This window comes from Plectropomus leopardus, chromosome 2 (genome assembly GCF_026936395.1).
Source record: "Plectropomus leopardus strain MGB_pleo_1.0 chromosome 2, ASM2693639v1, whole genome shotgun sequence".
NCBI classification, from domain to species: Eukaryota; Metazoa; Chordata; class Actinopteri; order Perciformes; family Serranidae; genus Plectropomus; species Plectropomus leopardus.
In genome coordinates this window covers 32,909,406-32,929,873 of record NC_142177.1, presented here as the reverse complement: position 1 = coordinate 32,929,873, position 20,468 = coordinate 32,909,406, and the positions used below count along the sequence as shown (strand labels likewise).

At 37.7% G+C, this 20,468-nt stretch overlaps 1 protein-coding gene across 2 annotated transcripts in view; it reads right to left on the bottom strand.

Moving 5' to 3' along the window:
• rap1gapb (RAP1 GTPase activating protein b) overlaps positions 1-14,766 on the bottom strand; it is a 145,600-nt gene extending 130,834 nt beyond the window's left edge. The window contains exon 1 of one of the 2 annotated variants that reach the window (XM_088069079.1): positions 14,536-14,766. The gene's annotated coding sequence lies outside the window, so the exon portion shown is untranslated. The remainder of the gene's footprint in view (positions 1-14,535) is intronic. The other variant, XM_088069070.1, reaches the window with a different exon arrangement.
• Between the last annotated feature and the right edge of the window lie 5,702 nt (positions 14,767-20,468).

Here is a 20,468-nt window from a genome sequence, read left to right as displayed (position 1 = left end):
CACACAGTGTTAGGAGAGCTATCACGCACAGAAAAATAGCCCAAATTGACTCAGAAGTGGTAGTTTTTCTACACTATTTACATCATCCCATGTGTGCACTGAAATGCCAACATAAAGCTACAAAAATCTACTGCCAGCTATTCACTCAGCAGTTGTGGACAGACTCGAATTTGCAGGCACATCGTGTCATCTTGTTTGCAAATCATCTGATTTGAAACGTTGAATTGAGACCTCAAGCATTCAGAGCAGCTCATCCTGTCAGTCTGTTCACCCGTGTCTCCCAGAAAGTATGTTTAAATATTTCTAAACTGCATTCATAACTGCATTGTATTGATGTTGTAATTACTGTTGTGATTAAGTTCAGAGACATTTCTGGAGTTATTGTAACACAACATTTAAGCACAGTGCTGGATTTGCAGTGAGTCGGTCCGGGTGGATTTAAACAATGTGCAGGACTGTAACACCAGAGTCACAGCTTGGCTTCCAGACTCCTGTCTTCAAATTAGGCAACAACAAAAAGCTAGTTAAGGTTAGGTAAAGATCAGGATTTTGGTTTAAATGTTAATAATAAAGGTAATAACCAAAACATAATGATATTACCACTAGGAGTTGATAGTGTATTGCAATATTGCCTAAAATGTTGTCAGGGAACATTTTGCAGATACGTTCAGTATCAGCATTTTTGCAACTTGCCAGATACATTATTAGAAACATTTCCTTATTATTTTAATACAAAATGTAATTTGGTTGACATAACATATCCTTACAACTGCTGCAAAAATAACGACGTATTATTGTTTTCTTGTTGTTTTTTCTTATTTGTATTTGAGTTGCAAAAAATGGAAAAAAACTGAAAAGAACTAAACTGAACTTAAAGTAAAGTTACATACTTACTAGGTTTGGCAAGAAAAATTTCATTTGCCAGGTTCAAGAAAAGAAACATGGCTGGGTATCGTCATGTTACATACTAAACGTGAACTTGCATACTTTTTTGCAGGTTTGTGACTTCTTCAAAAGTAATGAATTACTATTGTTATTCCATTTTTTTGTGTGGATTTCAGTCATGTGAGTTGGAAAACAACCAAATAAACCTAACTTAAAGTTTGTAGATTATGTTAAGGCAAGTAAAGTTTCTTAGGTTAGGTTTAGGACAAGACGTACTTAACCTAAAGTTATGTAATTCTCATAACATGATGACATAATTTAAAATAACTCAAAGTTCACTTGGTTTCACATGGGATACAAACACCAGTTTCCAGTGGGAAAGTCCTGTGTTTGTTTCACCCATCCACCAACCATTTTTCTTTCTTTGCTGCCATCAGCACATTGGTCATGTGACTGCAGGCTTCTTGATTATGTGGGTTATATATGAATTCTGATGCATTAGTTCTCATATTTATACATGCAAACAGTGCATTAAAGCAGACTGCTCCACATTACATTTCACTACAAAAATAAATGTGATGTTTCAAATGAATTAATTATTTCTAGGAGATGGTCTGTGAGGCTCACGGCAGCTATAGTGCAGAGCGTTCAGTAGTAGCATTACTTGTCATTGTTCAATGTAATGTCATTATTACCAAAACTTTCCAACAATGGCAACCATTAGCAATCAATATAGCACCAATTTTTATGCTGTGATAATATTTGAATATTGCTGAGTAATGCCAAGTATACCACTAGATTGTAATAACTTTTTAACGTTTTTTCACTCGACAACTTTAGCTTGAAGTAGATTTTTCAGACTGGTTAAAAACAAAAACCCTATCAGATTCCTAATTAATAAATGCATTGTTTTTGTAATATGCAGGAACAAGATTAGGCTCAGCACTGTCACGTCATGTTTAACATTATGTTGACCACTATTTGTATGAAATAAAAGCTTCTTGTTTAATACATAAAAAAAAATTCAGATAATAAAATCTTTTTGCAATATCGATTAAAAAAATAGCAATTACACAATGTCAAGCTCGATAAAGTCTTTTTTGCATACATCATTTAGTAATAAAATATGTCATTATTTAAAAGCTGGAATGTTTTCAGGAGTGAGTTTTCTTTATTTTCTATTTCTTTAGATTCAAATTAATCTACTAATTAACAAGCAACAGTACTGAGAAAAAAAGAGAAAGCAGCAGCTTCATTGGGGTCAATGGCTCAGACAGTCAAATCACTGTCTGCATGGGTTAACATTATTCCCACTCATGAATCCAGGTCTCAGCTATTAAGATAATGAATTGCTGCTGCTCATGTTTCACAGATGCCCAATTCTGCTCGTCTAAACCTCTCCATAAACTGTCTCACATAAACTGAAATCTGGCTCTGGCTCTTTGAGCATCAGTGCTGATTCTCCTCAGGAGGACGGAGGAGCAGATGACTCGGCTAAAACCTCATATCCAGTCATTTTCCAGCTGAGACTGTGAAGACGGGGGGGATCTGTAAAACTCACAGGAAAATGTGGAAATGTGATAATGTGCTCGGCTTGTCCCGGCAAACAAGAATGTAATGAAAGTGGAGGAATGTTTGATAACGTGCTCTGTCTCTGCCACGGTGCTGATACCTGAAGGATAATGGATTCCATGTTGCTGTGAAGCGCAGTGGCAAAAAGCTATCAAAGAACAAATCAGCGGCACAAGGAAAAACAAATAGCGTCCTTCCGAGAAAGCTCAGACCTGTCTTTGGCGGAGTGCAAAGTTGGCTGCTCCACATTCATTACATATGCAGACGAAAACAGCCTTACTATTATTGGAAGAGGAAAATGATCAGGCTGGTCTAGTGCTTCTATCTGGCAATAAAGCTGTTACATGAAATGGGATCTCTGGCAGCACCACAGAATATCAAACAAGTTTCCTGTTTGTAATGGCTCAGAGAGCCTCCATTTCTCAGATTTATAACACCACCAGCAGACTGCAAGGAGCTACATTAGAGTGCCTTACGGACACAGGAACAGTACAAAACAATGACATCAAAACGATAAAAGAAAGAAGAAACTATAGAAAACCATTTTGTGGCAGATGTGGTGTTTAACCCTTAGAATCATGAATTCATTGGTTTGATTTCTCTCAAAGACACGAGGAAGAGGCAATGAGTGACTTAAAATGAAAAAATAAGCAAGAAATTGATAAAATAAGCAAGAAATTGATTAAAAGATACCAGAAATTTCCCTGAAAATAAGCAAAAAAACTCCAAGTTTGACCTCCAGATTCTAATAAGTTTATCCCTGGATCCGAGTGAATGTTTGTGCCAAATTTGAGGAAACTCCCCCAAGGCCATCTTCAGGTATTTCATTCACGAAAATGATACTGATGCAGGGACACAGTGACCTTGATCTTTGAACATCAAATTCAAACAAGCTAGTCACGCAGTCCAAGTGAATGTTTGAGTCAAATTTAAAGAAATTCCCTCAAGGTTTTCTTTAGATATTGCTTTTACAAGAAGGTCACCGTGACTTTGATCTTTGACCACCAAAGTCTAATCAGCTCATCCCTGAGTTCACTTGAACGTTTATGCCACATTTGAAGAAATTCCCTCAAGGTTTTCTTGAGATATCGCATTCACAAGAATGAGACAGACGAAGTCAGGGGGACCTTGATCTTTGACCTATGATCACCACAATCTAACCAGCTTATTGTTGAGTCTAAGAAAATGTTTGTGTAAAATTAGGAGAAATTCCCTGGAGGAGTTCTTGAGATATTGCGTTCACAGGAATCGGATGGATGAATGGATGAAAGGATAGATGGATGGACAACCTGTAAACATAATGCCTCCGGCCTCGGCTATGGCTGGTGCAGGTTCACAAGGATATATGTATTTTCTCTGTAACATAATTTTAGATATATAATTATGAATATAGTTTTTTTTTGACATTTTGTTCTTAGTTTTTTTTATTGTTATTTTCAAATAATACCCCCTTGCCTTTTCAAAACTAATTTTAGGATCATTTTCTCATCACCTTTTACTAACTTTTTACAATTTGAGTGACAATTCTTGCTAAGATGCTCAAAGCCTTTTCCCCCATGTTTTTAAAAGCAAATAAAAAAAAAACAAAAAAACAAAAGGGTTGAACAGCTTCTGAAAGGCGTCTGAACGAATGTGTGTGAGCAGGACACACAGCTGTAAAACACACCACATCAATTCTGCCACTATTAGATGTTTGTATTCTTAAGCGCATGTTTTCCTTCATTTCTCACTTGTTGATGTATCTGCCCTCCCATATCATTATGTCATTATTTATAGGGCATGGAAGGAAAACGATTAAAGGATTAACAAAACAGCAATAAACAAAACATAGACGAATTCATGTTTGTTAAGATAAAAAGGGGGGGGGGGCTTTTGATAAGAAACAATTACACAACTGGCATAAGGAGAGGGAGCTAAGCTTTAAAGCAATAATTTTTAGTATTGCCTTTCCTATGTAAAAATAAATGTACTGTATTTGTATGAAAATTGCAGCAAATAAAGAATTAAACCTAGTGATTTTTGATGAACCTGCGTCTTTAAGAGCACAGCTGGCTGATATAATGAAGTCACATTCAGACACCTAATAACGGTCAATAATGTGTAGGTGTCTGCAATTATGGAGACAAGTGGGCAACAGTTTTTAGACAGACAACCTAAAATGCTTCTCCCACTCACTTTCTAATCTTCTCTTCACCTCTTCCATTATATCTAATTTAAAAATTTACCAGAGATAAAGTGTATTGAAAGTGTTACTGGCAAACTAACGCTAAAACAACAACTGTATGAGATTTTCACGTTGTGATAACCGTGTCAGAAAACATCACGGTAAAACCATATTACAGAATTATTATCATTATCAGCCAGAATGACCCTCAAATGAGTGAAAACAGAAGGTTTCTGACTGAACCAATGTTTTATCATTATGATTAAGACCTGAAAACATTTTTTTAATGGATGTAGGTGTAAAAAGTATATCGCTACAACCTTAGTGCCTAAACACGTAAAAATATCTTGGTTAATGTTGTTTTTCGCCTTTGCCAAGCTTCTCCCTGATGCCCCACCACATTCAGACTCACAGGCCAACAACCACTCTTCTAGTTACGATTGACATATTGTTTCTTAGTCGAGCCTACATTTGTACTCACTGTCTACCAGTTTGCAGTTTGACCTTAAAACTAACACATACAAACACAGTTACAGTCAAACACACTGCTGTGTGAAAATCAATTACACTACACTTTTCACCCCATGCTGCTTTAAATCATTCCACCTGCCGTAAACTGTTTTTTATCCAAATTGGGAACCACAGAGAGATGTCAATATTATACATGAACATTGTTAACCAGCTCTATTATAACTGAAAACTGTTTACCGTCATCAGCTGTTGTCAGAGACTTTGTAGAACTGGAAAAAAAATCGGATATCAAAAGGTGATTTTGTGCAGAACAGTGTGCCAGATGATGGTGCAAAATATCCTTCGTATATCCATCAACTTCTTCAAAACTGCATCATATTTGGTTGAGAAAATAAGTGGATGTTTACAGCTCAAAACTGTCCATCAGCGTGGGAGAAATCTTTGCACATTCATCACAGCCTGTGCCAGTAGTTTTTGTCCTTGCACAGAAGGTGATGGCTTTTTCGGAGGCAGACGGGCCACTTTGCCGTACCTTACAACATACATGTGGCAGGAAAGCTATAAATTGGCCTGTTCGCATTTCTTTAGCAGAGTGCTGTTAAGCGATAGATTTCCTGCTGTGCAAAAGAGGCATCGATTCTCCCTCAGCACAGCAGAGATCTTTCGGGGAAATCAATGGGAGAAATCATGAATCATTACTGTGAGGTCTGCAGCGAAGGGTTTTGTTATTGTCCACTGTTTTGTTTATTTTTAGGAAGAGGCAAACAAAGATGGGGGCCTCAGCTGGCAATAAAGAGACTATGATCAACACAACTTTCTGATCTATTGTTACATTTGATGGAGAAAATCAAATGGAATAATATTTTTGACCAAATACATTAATAGTGATATTATAACGATAGTGAATCGGTCCAGTAATGTGGATATAATGACAAAGTGTATAAAGGCAAATGATAGAACAGCTACAATGAAATCACTCCACAATGGCCATTTTGGTCCAAACCTTAAAATTATTAAAATAATTTGCACGTCATGCACATATTTGCATGAGGAAGGACTTTAACGACTTTTACAACTATCAAACTTAACTTGACTGTTTCAGCTGCGCTTTGATATTGTTTGGTAGTTTCATTTATAACGAAGCATCAAAGTTTATAAGTTCTTCACAAGTTATGTATCCAAAAATCTTAATTTGTAAAGTAACTGAAGCTGTCAAATAACTGAAGTGGAAGCACAATATTTCCTTCTGAGATGTTATTTTTTAGTTTGGCTTTTAATTGAACTATCTATTTATCTATTGACCACTTATTCGCACATTTTAGTCTGTTTCACAGTTTTATTACTTCATATATATATATATATATATATATATATATATATATATTATAATATTCAAACATATTTATTTATTATTTTTATTTCGTGTTATCTTGTCATTTGCCCCTTTTTTACAGCTTGAGTATTGTACTTAGTTATCTTTTATTATTACCATTTTCATTTTATCTATTTATTTATTTGTTTATTGATTTATTTACTTAATTATTTTTATCTTTCTATTCATGGGTTTCATCCTGCCTGAGGTGTTTCCTCACTTATAGTAGCATAGCGTGTAGTAGCTCAGATCATGGTTTTAATGAGTACTCTTATTCTTATTTTTTTTTATTTTTATTTTTAGTGCTTTACTTAATCACAAAGTTTTGTTTTTTATGGTTGCAATTCAGGTTTTACTACATCAAGCATTTTGTGTTACAGTCTGTATAAAAAGTGCTGTACAAATAAAGTCTGATTGATTGATGAATGTAGCTGAGTAGAAGTAGAGCCAAGTCAAATAAACAAATGTCTTATATTTGTACTGAAGCACAGTACTTGAGTACTGTAGCTAAACACGGAGTAAGATTCCACGAGAGCATGTACACAATTGTGACATGACATGAAAACCAACATTTGCCATTTACATCTACAGAAGCTTTATGATGACAGCTGTGCAGGTTTTTTTTTCCTTTCATCTCACTTGTCTCTCATCTTTGGCTTACAGGCTGAACATACGAAAAATTCCCTTTCATCTTCTCATCCTTTGTGAAAATCAATGTCAGCCGACAGAATGAGGCAAACCGAAAGATTTGTTTGATTCAGTGCAGCATGAGTCAACTCCAGAGCATGTGTGTGAACGTTTGTGTGTGTGTGTGTGTGTGTGTGTGTGTGTGTGTGTGTGTGTGTGTGAACGTTTGTGTGTGTGTGTGTGTGTGTGTGTGTGTGTGTGTGTGTGTGTGTGCGTGTGTGTGTGTGTGATGTGGATGTGAGGTAGGTCACTTGTTGATCATAAAAACAGACTCGTATTCAGAGACGCCTACAATGTCTGACAGGCAGAGTTCAGTGTAATAATCAGTTTAATGCTTCCTATACATGCAGCACGCCACTGTGCTGTTAAGACAAAACGGCGTAAAGTGCACTTCAAATGCGTTCAACTGAAAACAACAGGGTTTCTTTCCTTCCTTTGTCCCTTCTGTTTATGTGTTAATGTATAATAAGGAAAAAAGTGCTCCTATACTCTTACACCCAGAGGTAATTAAGATAAATAAATCTTCAGTCACTGCCTTTTCATCAAATCAGCTTTGATCAAGTGGGATTCATCACTCAGCACACTTGGGTAAGAGGAGATTAGGATGCATGGTTAAAAACATTTGCATCCGTGCATCTGAGTTTTTATTTTTTTCTATTAACATAAAATTAAGAGAAATTAAACAGAATGAGGCATGAGGCTCATTGTTACATAAATATGTGCTCTTTAGTCAGAGTTGGAACATTCAAGGTTGCTCACACTGTCATCATTTAGCCTCTGAAAGCTGTTAGAAACACTGTCACTGCGCTCCATACAACCCTCCCAATTTTCCCCAGTGTCACATTTCTCCCGTATTCCTCTCGATTTAGAGCCCCCAGGCACCCACAATAAGACTTAACGTCTACTGTTCCACACGGACAGCTATATGATCACACAATGCACGTCATGTGACCCTGAAGGAGAGCTACTAGTGCACGCCTTGCTAGCGCCCACGGCCACTGCTCAGCCCGCAACTACAACAGGCATCGCATACATGATGGTGGTGTGTGTACAGACTCTGCAAGGTGCAGCAGCAAAAATGAGTGAAACTGAATGAAATTAATGAACAAGAATAAATGAAATGAATGTATTTTTGTTTACACCAGAGATTCTTGAAAGCCCATATTAGAAAACCAAATGATTCTGTATTTGTTCTTACTTGTTTATATTTGAAATAAAGAGTATTTCATGTAATAATGCTGTTGCAGTGCACTTTTTTTTCCCATCTTTATTCCACATGTTGTCGAGAATCCTCCCTTATTCTTAGGTCTCAAGGTTAGCAATATGCTGCACTCTAACATTTAAAAATTGGCAGGTTAAGCATGCAAATTGATAAAGATCAAAATTTTAGACTCTCAGAGGCCATAACTGATACGCCACTGGGCTGATTTTGATGAATGGAGGCAGACGGGTGCCTGGTGCTTCGGGGGGTACTGCATTATTCATGAGGAAAGTTTTCTGTTGCCTTTTGTCTTTTATTTTCTATTCTTCATGATGGAAAAGTAAACCCAGACTGAAAGATATGTCAGCATCTGTCTGGGAATCACATCTGTGCAGCCAGTCTATCAGATATTCTTGCTCTGCAACAATGTTCTACCAAAACCTTAACAACATGCTCGCTGCAAGTTTTTCCTCTTCTTCCATTTGTCTTTAACAGCTATAACCTAACATGCATCAGCTTTTCAGAATATATCTGACAGTGTTAGTAAACCATGAATACGTTTAAATAAATCTAATACTAGCGTTACAGGAAAATCGAAAATCCAGCAATGGCAAAACATTTGTGTTTTTCACCAAAGAAGTAACAAAAGTAAAGGGAGTATTCAGATCATTTACAGAGGTAAAAGTGGTAATATCACACTGTTAAAATATGATACTTAAGTCACAATTTAATATGCGATTTTGTTCGTTTTGAAATGTTCTGAGTATTGCAATAACATATATTGTAATTAATCAATAATTAATTAATCTTTTTAACTGAAAATTATGTCCCCAAAGACTGACAACATTTAAAAAAGCTGAGTTTTATTAGATTAAATAAAACTTAAATTATTAAAATAAGAAAATACTGGTGAATCCCAGAAATCAGTGGGTACCAACAAAATAAGCACAAATCGTGCATATAAACAAAAAACAGAAAATTCATTCATAAATCTTCTCCTGCATGAGGACTGTTGTGAGGTATTTGTACCTTTCTTGTACTCTGATTGTATACATGATTGTATACACACAAAACGTGTTTTGTGACAGTAAAGTGTCTTTTTGTAATTTAATGTCAGTTGATCCAGTTTCTGAGAATTAAAGCATTTCTTATACAGACAAGAAAGAAACAAGTGTAAGCAGTCGTTGGCTGTGAGTCATCAAACAATATTTTCATGGAAAATTGTTGTGTATAAAATTATTGTCTGGAGGCAGCACTTTGCAGTACAAATGTGTAGAGGTGTATGAAGAGTCAGCGAAGCAAATGTTAAGTAATGCCTGAACAAGAGGAACATCAAGTGAAAGCTTTAAGGATTACTGGAAACACATTATCAGGGCCACTTAAATTAAAGACGTGTCAATAGAGGGCCGGCAGCGCATCCGCTGAAACAGTAACAGGAACAAAAGAGAGGCTACAGAGAGCGGGTCAAACTCAAGCTTTCATTCACGCAGAAAGGTTTGTTTTGATAAATGAATCCATTTGCTTCCACAGCGAGAACATGTTTGCTTTGAATTTGTGCATCTTCCTATTTTGTTTACTCAGTAAGCGCCACAGAATGAGAGTGAAAATAAATTATTTGCCTCAGTGTTAATTGATCTGAGTGCAGAGTTGATGTTTGTTTGATTTGTGTATTTTTGGCCAAAGGAGCGACCGGGCAGATGGATGACATTTGCTGAGCTGCATGATTTTAATCGTTTAACGCCATGTGCTCTTTTGGATGCAGAATCTAGATGATTGGCTACAATCTTTTGTCCTTCCAGGACCCTGAGGTGGTCAAGAAAGATCATGGGAGACACATCCCATGGCGAGACAAACGCTTTGAAACACTCCCCTCTGGCAGGAGGCTGCGGCCCATCAGGACCAAAACCTCACGCCACAACAACATATTCTTCCTGATTGCAGCTGGCCTCATCTTCAAGACCCAGAACCCCCACTGACACGGAGTCAGACCTCCATCCTCTGAAGACACTTATGTCTTTGCATCCATCTACACTGCAAGAACAAGCTGATTTTAATTTCCTTTTTTTTTAAAAAGGGAACCAATTGCATTGAAAAAGGTACAATAATATAAATATTAACATTAATTTATGTTTATTTTATAAGTTATAGTTAAGTTTACTTAAAATGCAGTTGAATTTACTTAATCTTATGAAGTTGTTGCAACTTATAAAGATTAAGTTAATTTTATTTTTAAGTGTTTGTAACATCAGTAAATCAAGTTTACTGTATTATATATCTTTACTCTGCAACCTGCAAACTAGTCAATTATATTTGTGAATTCCTAAACATGTTAACAATACAGAACTAGCAGAAATCCTAATTTCATCAATAATAAAATATGGTCTTTGTGATGATCAAGTCAGACTAACTTGGTTTACTGACGTTGCTAACACAGGTTATTTCACTTGTCATTTTTAAGAGATAACATCTTTACAAAATAAAATACAGCTAAATTTTATGTAAAGTAAACAGAACGTAAAAATAATCTGAGATTTTTATTTTTTTTTAAGTGCGATCAACTTCTCAGATTTTACAGTGTATATGCATTGCAATAAGCACATCTTCAGGACAATATCTCTGTATATTGCACCTTTTTATACTCTGTTCTGAGAACTGCTACACATTACTTGGACAATCCTGCAAATTACTACATAAACAACCACCTCTAAAAATTGCACAACCCTTTTTTCATTATTTTTTCACATTTCTATTATAATTCAGTTCTAGCCTATATCAATTACGTTTCATTATTGGAGGAACTTTTACTTTGTAAAACCTCAGGGAGCTATTTTATTTCTTCATTTTTTATTTAAGTTCTCACTTGACTTTATAAAAAAAGTTGCTGGGAACTTGCTGTATGTAATGTTGAAGGTTGGAAAGTATGATCAAAGTGTACATGATTCCTTCTTTTTTGCAGGCGCAAGTTATTTATTATATACATCCCAATCACAGGGATAAATTCTATTATCTAATCCAAACAAACCACACTCTCTTGTGTGTTCAGGCCTGAACCTGTAGTTGAACATTTAAATGTGTAATTTAGAAACATAATGAGCAGAGCTATTTTTTTTTACTGTGCTTCTAACTAAAAGATGTCTGAATTTGGCAAAAGATGCACACGAATAAACATGATTTAGGGCGGAGAGGTTTTAATTGGCTGAGGAAACACTATAAACAGATGATAGACTCAACTATTCCCACAGCAGATCTGGGAATGGTTTATGAGTGTGATTGCACCATTTGCCTCCATTTCCATAAATGGAAATAAATATTTTATCTTGGCCATTTGCTCTTGTTATCCATTATTTTGTTGTGCATTTATATGTGTAGAGAAACATAATAGCTATCAAATAAAATTAAGCATCTTCAGATTCTCTGAAAGAAGTTTGAGGCTCTGTGGGCGCTGCACCCTGTTCATCTGATTGCCTGAACAAACTAAAATAGTAAAAACTTTAATTGACCCTAACCTACAATTAAGGAGAGAGCCTAATGGCAAATGGCTGCATTTATTTAAATAGCGCAGTGAAATTTGCCTCTAATTCACAAAGTAAACAGAGAGCAGGTTTGACATTCAGTAAAAGTGACGGAGCAGACCGCCCAGTGTGCAGAGAGGTTGTGTCTGCACCCTGCTGGGCACCCAGGACACCCAGGACTAGAGGCTGGATCTCTGACTTACGCAGGTCATCATTAGGATGCAGACAGACTCATGTTCCCACACAAGCAATTACATTAATACTGAATCTACTCCTCATATTTCTTCATTTTCTGATGAGACAAAGAACAGCCAGAAAACCACTGAAATAAATATTGCACGTATCCTCACTGCTTCAGAAGCTGCAGGGAGGTGAAATGGAGCCTGATGATGAACAGCCTGACATCCCTAACTGTCATGATTATATGCATCTCTGAATAGTCTCCGATATATATTAATAATATATCAAATACCTAATTTTAAAAAGCATATCACACCCGTAACTCACGTTTACACTTTCACACAGGAGCGGCCAAACGCTCACACCAGCTGTTGAGTGCCTCGCTATAGTACGATGGCAAATAGTCCAGCTCACATTTCCTTGCAAAAAATTAGCCAAAGACAGGAATAATACCAGAAACCTACAAAACAAAAGCTCATTTCTTCAACTAGTAGACTGATCCATTTACTGGACAAACAAATTTCTGCATAAAATTACAGTAAACAACTGGCAGATGATGTTTCCAGCATCCCTCCGTTATTTTATGGTGTCGTTACTGTAATTCACTGCAACAGTGTGTCACCATAAAGATTATTACAGTATGCTACTGTATAATATGAGGTTTAAAGTGCAACACAGTAGCAGATAATATGATGATTAATGATGGTTACTTGTGGCGTCTGTCTCTCAGTTCGGCCAACTTAATATTCTGTTTTTCCTCAATACTAACAACTACTAATATTTTTATCAACAAAATTAATAATCTTTTTTGGAAAGTGGGGGGATTTTTTTTAACTTAATAATCAATCCCCAAGGGAAAATTCAATTTTTCACTCTTGTCATACTATGTACACACAGGCCCAAAATACACACATATGTACATACAGGATCTACACATACATTAAATAGAGAGATGTCAGAGAGACTGCCCATGGACAGGCACCCCAAGCGGTTTGGGGTTCAGTGCCTTGCTCGAGGGCACCTCGGCAGTGCCCTGGAGGTAAACTAGCACTTCTCATGCTACCAGTTCATGCTCCATACTTATTCCAAACAACCAGCCAGCGACACTTCAGTTCCCAAGCCAAGTCTCCTATGGACTGAGCAAAAAGCCTGCTCTCATTCCTAAGTCGTCATATAGTGTTGCTTTATCAGTGATTTCAGTGTGAGATGGCAACACCAAAAGCCACCTTCAAAGGCAGCATCAGTTTGTAACACTGCCAGACAGAACCTTTCATGGTTATGATACTCCGCCGGTCAGACGGTAGCTGGCACAGCTGTATGATGCGTGGACAGGTGGAGTCAGTTGTTGCACAGCCTGACTGAGCCTGTTGTATGATACGCTGCCAGCAACAACGTAATATATGGAGTTTGAGGGTCCCCATAGAGCGGGCTCTAGTGGCGAAGGATGCGTCTGACAAATCCTGGACTCTTATCCAGGAGTCAGGTGTAAGCTTTCCGTCTGGATGTAGTGCCATGATGTTTTTTGCTAAACCTAACCATTTGTGCCTTTGTACCCTAATCTTAACTGTGTGCTTTTGTTGATGTCCCGGATTGGTTGCCATGCTTTTTTGTTGCCTCCACATACACGTGCTTTGGCTGACCTCGCAGTGTTGGTAGTGGTATCAGAACCTCAGCAGCAGATGCAGAAGGATACCTTGAGCATAATATGTAGACGCTGAAGTCAACTCTACAAAGTGGCAATATTTGACATATTGGAGCTATTACCCACCACACAAAAAAAGTGTAAATAAGATACCAGAGTGCATATGAAAGCTCCAAAACAGCGTCTGTACATTCAAACAAAATTCACCCCCCACAAAGGTCCCCCATGTCCTCAAATCCTAGAAACACCCCTGATATCTAGCATATGAAAAAAAGACAATATAGATGTAAATAAACAGAAAATTTGCCAATATTTGCCCCCATTGGTCCTGCACAATGAGCTGAGTTGTCCTAAGTTTTACAGCAATAATAAACCGCACATGAAAATAGAAAAAAAAAAGACTGATTGGTTTTATCAGGATGGCCTATGCATAATAAAGCATTTCAATAATGCACTTTCCTATATTTAGTAAATTATTTATGGATTGCTAATTGGAAGTGGGGATTTTGCATTAACTGACAAAGGCTGAATTAATTACACATCAAGTGTTTAATTAGGTTGCTGTAAGTCAGTAATCCTGCAGCCTGGAGTCAGAAAATAAAAGACCTTACATTTTACAGTGAAGTAACTGCACTGTGTTGGCGCAGTTCTCGCATTTCTAACTACCTCCTCCTTTTGTCAGGTGCACGTGCTCAGCGGCCACAGCGTGCATGAGATGCATTGATTAGAAATTGCAATAAAACAGTTGTTAATTGGGTTTGGACCACGCGGAACAACGCGAGATTACACGCGCGGAGCAACAGCAATTATGTCTAAATGATGTTGCTGTACAAAGTTATTTGCTCTTACCTTTTTTATAGTATTATGAGGGGAGCGCTGCGTTTCCTCACTGCTGCTGTGATGATGAAAAGGTGCGTCAGTGGTTTTAATTTTGCAGAAGCTAAAATGAGGATTAATTATTATCGCAGAGGTGGTGCAAAAATAATCGGATCTCTGTTCAGCAGCCTGAAGCAGCGGAGAGGTGAGTTCAGCCAGATCCTCTGCACAAATCAGCCCGCATCTGAAGCTCAAGTCTCTCTTTTCCTTTCTTTTAAATCGAATATGTTGTCACCGTCATGTGACCATTCCCCGCCGTCCAATGCGCTCTCTACAACTCCTCCATCCACACACACCAAATAATGCTGCAGCTCACTATGCAGCTTTTAACAGCTGGGGAGAAAAACACTCACGCTCGCCCTACATAACTTGCAACTGGAATAATTTTGAACATTTATCAGCCACTCAAACAGCTAAGTGTGTATACTGATTTAGAGAAAAAGCCACCCAAAAATGAAAATCCCAGTCATTTAAGTTCAGTAGAATCTGTTTGTATTTTTCATTCACTTTCCCTCCATTCAGTCTATCTACTGCATGTAAGCCGCCTGCCTCCTGCCACACACCATCTCCTCTTAAAGCCTCATCCATCTCTCGTGTCATTCTGTGTCCATCAGCGATTTGTGTTTGGCTGTATTTCGCCTCCGGCACTGCTGATGTGAGGGATTTGATATCTACAGTGTGTGAAGCCCCATGAATCCAGCCGGTGAAATTATGGATCCCACTGGGGTAACGGATAAAAGTGTTGTGCCTGATCCACTAAAGCAGAGAGTAAAATTTAGATTTCTTTTTTTTTATTGTAATGTTTGAGAATGAGCCTTGAGATGGGTTAGTTCAAGTAAAAAAAAGTTCCAAATTTAGGGTAGAAAAAAGCCTGAAAAAGCCTGACCGATAGCAATATTGGTCCTCCACTTTGGTCCAGACTGAAATATCTCAAAAACTGTTAAACGGATTGCTATGAAAATTCAAACATTCATGAAAGTCACAGAATGAAGGAGACAGACATTAGTCGGCATCTGACTTTTCCTCAAGCAACACCATGAGGTCAACATTTATGGTTTTTGTTGAAATGTTTCAAGAACTAATGGATGGATTGTCATGAAATTTGATTCAGACATTCATGTCCCCCCAGGATAAATAGTTATAATTTTGGTGATCCCCTCACTGTTAATCTACAGCAACGTCATCATCAGCTCAAAGCAAAACTTTGTCTATAGATATACTCCCTTTACGAAAATAGATGCATCTGTTTCAAATGTCGGAAATGCCACTGCCCTCATACTTCCTTACATCATTTATGATGCAGATGAAGCCAATACATGGAACTAAAGGGCAGAAGTTTCACACAACAATAAATGAGGCAACTGTGGAGGAGGTTGTAATAATGTAATGTACCTAATGGAGGCAGTTCTCTTGTGCTTTTCAGCTATTTTTAAACGTCTTCTTCATCTTCTAAGGTCATATCTCTATTGATACACGCTACATTGCCCCCATGATCTCTGGTGTACTGCTTTGTCTCTTCTATATCCGTATCAGAAAATGTGCACAAATGAGGATGAAATGAACATAGAATGTGTACAGAAGGCTCCATCCATTTCCATATAAGTATCTACACTGAGCACAAATTAACCCTTAGGGGGCATCCACACCAAGAACAATAAAAGTGTGAGCATCTGTACTGTTGAACAATAACGTTCTGTAAACGTGGTGCTAAGCAACTTGGGAAAATTAATATCGATGACCCGTTTCTGCTGTGCCGTTGCACAGAGAAACAAATAAGATATGAGTTAGGAGGATATGGGTTCACAAAATTCTATAAAAGGAGTTGGCAGAGTCAAACCAAGGTGTTATCTCCATGTCTGAGAAGTGACGCAAATGTGGACATGCCTTAAACTGGCATTCTTTCTAATGGCCAGCAGGGGGCGACTCAACTGGTTAGCAAAAAAAAAGCCTGTTTGTAGTAGTCTGAGAAAATGACCCTACTTTTCACTGAATTTATTACCTCAGTAAACATTTTCCTGAAGAGTTTATGGTCTCAGTTGCTAATTTCAGTTTTTTTTTCAATAAAATATGATGTTAATTTTTTAAATTAGGGTCCCCATTAAGAGTAAAATAGACAAAAGAGCTGGGTATGTGTGGTTACCTTGTGAAGTTGCTTCCACATGGGTGTCCTCGCTCCTCCACAGCTCCACCCTCTCATGGTCACTTCTGGCTGCGAAAAAAAACAAGATGGTGAAGGCCAAAAAACCCAACATGGTACTGCAGAAAGTATTCCTTGGACATGTATACAATGCAATAAGAGAATGTGTCTCAACTGGGGTTTTTAACCATAGTTTTGGTTAAATATATAGCCAACAGTACACAAGGCTGGAGTAGACATGCATCCCCAAAAGAAATGCCAACAGATCTGGTCACACACCAACTTTTAAACATTATGAAAGACTCGAATATCAGTGTTTATCAGTGCACAAATATCACAATGCAGACCTTCAAAAAAATGTATTTGTAGTATTTGCAAGGTCCAACAAGTCGCCACCAGTGGAAAACTCTAAAGACTAGACTATTTTGACTTTTTTGGCTTCAGCTGTTTCACTTTCCCACATTTTGACATGATAAAGGACATATTATCTGAAAATGCACAGCTGCATGTAAACAGAAACATTAGCAGAATATTTCTTTTTATTCCCCATGTAAACAGCTTATATACAAACATGTGGCACCTCAGACAAAGTCTTTGTCTCCTTTCACAGCCAAATCTTGAACCTGTAGCAGAAACAGTTGCTCCAGAACAGTCACACTAGCCGCTTGTATCTATTTTTTAAAGATGAATTAAAAGCCAGAAAAGACTTGAGAGGAAAATCCTCTTTTAACTGTCTCTTCTATAATACATGCCAAACAGCCTGCAGCAGTTGAGCATCTCTTGTGTAACAGCATTATTTTGATGCATTTTAATGAAGAGCGTATTACCTCAGCCCCCAAACTGCACTGTTTGTGGTCCCACTTCAGCTGCTAAATGAAGCCTGGAGGCCTTCTTTGTAAACTCCCAAACCAGTTTTATGGCCGTTACTGTCTTGCTGTTCAGTATATAGATTGCACGCTTTAGGCAGCATTCAGACTGCCCCCCTTTTAATGCACTGCTGAGTGAGAAAGAGACAAGAGACGGACTGCAGAAATTCCTGGACCATGGATTTGAAGGATCTGACAGTGCTTGTGTATGTGTAGGGTTTCAGACACCACGCTGCGCCCAACGTGCTGCCAGTGTAACGTCCTTCTTTTTCCATCTCTTCTGCTCCTAAGGTATTCTTTGTTATGTGCTTTTCATATCACGTCTCTCATGTGTTTCTTTGTCCTCTGTTCTTTTGTCTGTCTTCATGTTCTTGTTGGCATCCAACCCAGTGCCAGCAGTTTTTGTTTGAGGTTCATCGCCATCATTCGCTGCAAATCAATACACATCCATGTGTCAAGAAAACATCTTTCGGCAGCAGCAGGTCAGCTCAGCCTCGTCTCTCTGAGAGTTTCTGAACACTTCCAGAAATTAGATTAATTTCACAGCCTCTTTTCTGGACAAGGACATTGCAAATCTCGATATAGGGTGTTCTGAAAGCAAGGACTGAGTAAAGGTGCATACGTTTATTTCCCCTTCCTCCCACACTGACCTCACAACCTTGACCTCCTCCCACACCAGCTGTTTTACTATTTTGCTGGGCTGTGAGAAGCTCAAGCAGCCGCTGCACTCCAGGCATGAAAAGCAGCTTCAGACAAGCTGCTTCCACTCCATCCATGTTTGCTGCTCTTCTCGACTTTCCTAATTTTATAAGGCTGAATGAATCGGATTGATTCGACTGATCGATTTGGAGAGTGAAACAGCATTTCATGGGGTTTGTGACACTAAAAACATGTATCTACTGATTCACAGATGTCTCTTTAGCTGTAAGTCTATGGGAAAGGTCTCTGTAGGCCTGCATCACATGACTGACAAAATACGAAATACGAATACGAAATTTGGCTTCTGAGCGCTTCCTGTGGGCCTGTTAAACAGAAGAAAGCAGGACAGAGACAAGTGAAAATGTTACGGTGGTTACTTATTTTTTATCTATTACTTATTCAGTCTGTCTTGCAAACTCAGTGCACTGCTTTTTTCATGAGAGATAGTCATTTTTAGCTGTGCGTCAGTGTATTGAGCCGGAAACGTCAAAAATATACACATCCATCCAGGTATTGTATTTTTATCAATGTCAATCATAGCTGGAGCTGTTCAATACCCACGACCTCTAAAGAGTCATATTTTCGGGAGGTGAATGCTCATTGTAACCTTTCTTATTAAATACAAAGTCAGATGTTGGCAGGTGTCAGTGGGTTTTTTTGGAAGGGCTCTCCAGTGTACAGAGCTTAGTCCTGATCAAGATAAATCTATATTCTTAATTGTCATCATAGAGTGGCTACTTGATCCCAAAGAATTAATCACAAACTATGTTGCCAATCGTTTAAGCAATTTTTAGGCAACAATGCCAAACATTTCTTGGTTCTGACTTCTTAAATGTGAGTATTTTATGTTTCTTTTTTGTCAAAATAAAAAGCAAGAATATAGAATTACAGGGACATCATCAAGGAGTGTTTTCAGACATTTCTATAACCACAACTGTATCACTACACAACATCACTATGACAAAACAATAAAGGCCACAAACTGTTCCCTCTTCACATGAGATACCTTTTGTACAGTTTGTTGTTGGACAATACTAAAAATATATACTTAATATAACAGGTCAGAGCTCGCCCAAAGGTGAAAGCATCCTAATTCATGTGTGCAAACATGATTCTACACAATATTGCTACAGATGTAAAATAATTTAGGATAAAAATAAACTAACTGTTGGCAATAAAGAATTTATTAACAAAAAAAGAAAAAGATGCTCAACAGCAGTGTGGCCCTCCTGACCATTTTCTAATTCAGACTGAAAATAAAGTGATTCACACTGGGAATCTTCTTTGTACATTTAGCATATATAAAACAACATCAAAATAAAGCTTAAAAAAAGTGCCAATGGCAGATCCCCTGTGCCCCCAGCAGAGGTCCTAGTAAGCCCTGAAAGTCCTAAAATCCTAGAAATTTCCTAAAATCCTAAAAAAAGAAAAACATCATCAAATCCTAGAGATGTCCTAAAATCCAAGACATGTCCTGAAATACTAGAAATGTTTTTAAATCCTAGAAACATGTATAGGGCTGCTGAAACTGGCCCCTGGCCTCCTGTCATTTTGCAAAAGTGGCCCCTAAGCAGAGCAAGCTGAGCATCTTTAGTCTGAGATTTCAAATACCTGGTGGTTCCCCTCACATAAAAACAAAAGAAGATGGTTCAGAGCCTCTTTCAAATAATGCTTCCCAAGAACAAATTGATTAAAGACTTTATTGTATCTTTATAGTTACGGTTTTATTTCTGTAGTTTTATTGTGTTTTGCATTATATTTATATTTTTTATGTTTTCACTGCCGTGCTGCAAAAATAACTTCCTCTTGTGGGACAAAAAAAGGACCTGAGCTGAACTCATCTAAAAGGAGATGGACAAAGTAACATGAACAAAGTATTATGCAATTCAGTTTCCCTACAATGACATGGCATTTACATTTGTCAGCTTTTGTGCAGACTGTGTGAGGAAAGGTGCAGCGGAGAGGTCGACCGTGTCCATATTGTATGAAGTCCTATTGGTCTGAGCCCAAATACATAATGGATATTGACTTTTTGGAAAACCTAAAGCCTATTGAAAGCAATTCAGTCATCTCTCCTGACTCAATTGTCATTAGCTTGGAGGTTATTAGATTTCTGTGGCTTGGGAAAATTGAATTTCAGAAATCATAGCGCGACATTCAGGCTGTGCTTATGGATGAATGTCACTCAGGTGGAAGTTGCCGAA